The sequence below is a fragment of the Cornus florida genome, unplaced genomic scaffold, assembly GCF_030987335.1.
Source record: "Cornus florida cultivar Cherokee Brave unplaced genomic scaffold, ASM3098733v1 CherokeeBrave_3.0.0_Hap2_Chr08, whole genome shotgun sequence".
Lineage (NCBI taxonomy): Eukaryota > Viridiplantae > Streptophyta > Magnoliopsida > Cornales > Cornaceae > Cornus > Cornus florida.
The window spans coordinates 24215519-24219797 of record NW_026775578.1 but is presented as its reverse complement, the minus strand read 5'-3'; the positions used below and the strand labels follow the sequence as shown (position 1 = coordinate 24219797).

At 30.5% G+C, this 4279-nt stretch overlaps 1 long non-coding RNA gene across 1 annotated transcript; it reads right to left on the bottom strand.

Annotated features, from left to right (window-relative positions):
- Nucleotides 1-1407: 1407 nt before the first annotated feature.
- LOC132268517 (uncharacterized) lies at nt 1408-2041 on the bottom strand. Its single transcript, XR_009469304.1, has 2 exons — nt 1785-2041; nt 1408-1664 (listed from the first exon to the last, which is right to left on the bottom strand). It is a non-coding gene; the product is annotated as an uncharacterized LOC132268517 (long non-coding RNA).
- Nucleotides 2042-4279: the final 2238 nt, after the last annotated feature.

Genomic DNA, 4279 nt, shown 5'->3' with positions numbered 1-4279 from the left:
GGACACTATCAATTCCATAATGAATCGAAATATAATACATTGAATTCATTTATTGTATAAAGTATAAATATTTCAGATACGTCAGGAATATGTGTCGCTTTAATCCAAATAGAAATTCGCTATGCCAGGATATATAAATCCCATCAGGACCAACCCCACTTCTTTGTTACGGCCTATTTTATTAATTACTATAACTGTACACCTTAATATTTGATCAAGAGAAAAAAATATACATATATATACGAGTCAAATCAACTACTATGGAGGTGGTTTGGTGATCCGAGATTACACAGGTACTGTTCTTCATGTCGCTCATTTCTTAGAAGAGCAATTTTTACAGTTTCAAGTTGGAATTTTGATAAAGTCATTTTAAAAGGAGATGCTGAAGTGGTGGTAAAGGCTGTAAATGTGCAAGTTGTTCCTCCAGTATTGTTAGGATCTATTATTGCCGATATTCAGGAATTTTTAGATGAGAATCAAGGTTTTTCGGCTGTCTCCGTGTCTCATGAAACTAATGGTGTTGCTCATCATCTAGCTAGGTGGGCTTTAAGGAGTAAACTAGAAAAAACTTTATACTTTAGAGATTCCCTTGTGCACTCAAGTTGTATTGCTGTAGATTCGTGTACAGGCGGCTAATGTTCTTGTTATCTTTCCGGATTTATCAATGAAATTTCTTGCCTTTTCGTCAAAAAAAAAAAAAATGTATTATCAAAGAGCTTCGGGCTCAATTGTATAATTTTTTTATCCTCAAAGAGGAGGCTAGAGAAATTACATATGAAAATATAAGAAAGGGTGTCTGTGAAATTGTTAATCTAAAAACAAATTTATTCGTTTAATTTTTGTTTCCTCTCAATTTTTATTTTTATTTTTATATAGGACACAAATAGGTACGTAAGAAGTTTTAAAAGGTAAGAATATTGTCGGTTTTCTTTATATATAATTTTCATAAAAATAAACTCACAAACCCAACTTCTTCTACTATCTTGATAATTTACATAAAATGATAAGCCCATCATGCATTAGAATATATTAATACTCAACTTATACCTCTCAAACAATTTAAAATTTTATATGCTAAGTTTAGTAGTATGAAATCGGTGTTTTGAATTTTGGATTGAAGGAAATTTAATTTAAATTTTATATTAAATTTATTCCGATTCCAAATTTAAATCCAGCTAAACATAGCAATATTAGAGAAATTTTAATACCCTTGCTTTATGAGAAATCACACGCATGATATGAGATAGCATAATCCAAACTCTATCATATTGTCGAGGCAAGCATATATGTTGTTGCTCTAATAATTTCTAGAAAGAAGCCAATCACTAAACTCTATAGTGCATTGGAGGAAACATTATTTCTTGATTAACCTGTGACTATCTCCAATTCAAAATATCACACAAGATCATTAAAAGTTGATCCATATATATATATATATAAAGAGCTAAGAGTACAAATTCTAAATTTTGTATAATACAATATCTTAAAAGATTATTTAAGATCATTTATGTAATATCTTAAAATTACATTCATGAATCAATCATATTTCCATGGAAGACATTGGAGCTTAGAGCAACGCCCTTCCCATGCGCTTTCGCATTCTCCTTTATCACCATCGCAACACTTGCAAACAATTCCGAGGGTAGCAAAAATCTTCGGATACCCTATATATGATCAAATTCAAATCACAAAATGATTATATATATCATTGATTTAAATTCACAATCAACTAATGTTTAATCAGACTTTTAATTCCATAATATAGATAGATCTAGAATACTTACTTTTTGGATATTGTTGGAGTATCATAGGCATGATGGGTTGTTCAACACTGATTGCATGTTGAGATGTGGCAACAAACACCAAGAGCAAGACAAAGAGCTCAAAACGCTTAGACATATCCTTTTTCTGTTTTCAGAAGCAAAATATGTATATGTATATGTATATATATATATGAAGAGAATAAAAGGAACTCAAGAAGGTTTCCAAGCTAGCATCAATATTTGAGAAGATTTAGAATATGAAATTGAGTTTTAGAATATGAAATTGAGTTTTTAAAATTGAACAAGTGTGGCTGTTTCTATTTGAAGGATTCTGGCTTCTAGAACAATAGGTAATTGACATGCCACGTTTCCTCCACCTCTCTTAAGTCTGCTTCGGGTCCACGAGACGCACCAACTAATCAACTTGGAAGTAGGTCCCACCTCAATATTATGATTGGACAGCGAGAGTACGTTATTCCTTTATTTAATTGAGACAAACTGAAGCTATAACTAATAAAATATTCATATTTTATATTTAGGGAAAAAAAGAAAATCATATTTTAAAATTCAATACTAGAAATTTAGTTATTTATTAGTAGTATAGGATCTAGAACTCATAAACATAGATGGATTCACATTTTATATTAGTAACTCGCTAGTTTGAGAAGGGTACAGAGGACATGTTCTTCATTAGAGCGGGGGAGGGGCTATCTGTCTCAAACCTGCCTGCCTATTGCCATAGCAAATCTAGGGCTTCGTTTTTTTATATGTACGTTAAATTTAGTATAGTTTTGGATTTAGTTTCACTTGAAAATTTTGACTACACTAACATCAACCATTACAACATCTGTGATTATATTTATATTCTCGATGTCACAGTTGCTGTGGTTGGTTGAAAATTAATGTTATAATTGATTTTTACTCAATTATTGAATGCCACATAGGACGCCTAGTTAATAAATCGGTGTTTCCTATATCAGTCTTAACTATTTTTCGAAGGTTCGATACCAATATATATTTGCATGAACTGACCGATTATGTCGGTTTATACCGTTCTTCGTCTGAATCTGTTATACTAGGAACGATATTGCGACTATAGACCATGGGTGAAAAGGCTTAAAAATCTAATATTTGAAATTTGCGTGCTCAATCTCTCTATCTGGGCTTCTTAGCCATTATTATACCAAGTACCCCTAGCAACAACATATCATATTGTTTCAAAATTAGTCTATTTTTGTAACACGTGTGCATACATACATACATACATATATATTTACTTGTTTAGCCCTAACATACCGAAGAGAAAAAGAGAAGGGAATGAAAAAAAATAAAGCTTTTGAACTAAGGAAACCAAAACTTCCTAACCCCTAGTGAAATTCTAGGACTTAGTGCCTTGTAAAATATTAAGTTTCAGGTTCGAATCATTTCGATTGCGATCAATTTTTAGGGGTCATGATCGCAGACATAGTCCGAATTTTACTTAATTTGTATAAAGAAGTCACCTCTGAACACTCCCATTATCGAAAAAATAAAAATAAAAATAAAAAACTAAACTTCTTCTAGGAAGGAATCATTTAATCAAAGTCCTTACCTTTACTCCATGCAAAAAATTCAAGATTATAGAGTGATGATAGAATGTGACCACACAACCTCTTAGCTTTTTTTTAACTTCAAAATTTTTTCCACGTTGAAATTTTTAGCACAGATGACTTGATTTAATAAAGCCAAAATTCTAGATTAGATTTTGCCGACATAACATTTCTTTCATAATTCCAACACTTTAAATTAGTCAAAAAGATATTTTAATTTTCCCTTTCAATTAAATTACTTCAAAGCTAGAAAACATCGATACGGGGACGAGACGTTACGTTAAAAATAATAATATAATTTATATTATTATATATATAAATAATATTTTTTTTTTCGTTTTATCTATATAAATTAATAATTTAGAGCTTAGAGTTAAATGTTTATTATTTTTATGTTTAAAAAATATATATTATTATTTTAAATTAACTCATAATATATAATTTCATTTTGTAAAAATAAATTATAAAATCACCATTTCATATTATGAAAATGTCGAAAATGTATCATTATCGTCTATATAGTGTCCGACTTGAAAAATAAAATATTCACTTCACGATACTTTTAACCTTATCCGACACATATTTAGACTATATTTGCGTATTCACAAGTATACGAGTGCATATCCCATACAACCATAACACTTTTAAAAAAGTATTTGTGCTTCCTTCCTTAGAGCTTACAATATAAACTCTCCCTCTGCGAATTTGACCAACGAAAAACAGTGTGTTTCGAGAAACATTATTCAGACCCAGAATTGATTATTGCAAGAAATTGAGCTATAGTTATCAATTTGCAGACAATGATAAACAAAATTGAGCTATATGTATTAGACATCTCGTGAGAGTTTTCTCCTTTCTTGAGAATCCTAGCCGCCGCTGCCACCACCACCATCTCACAAATCGGAGAGTTAAATTAATCTTAAGATT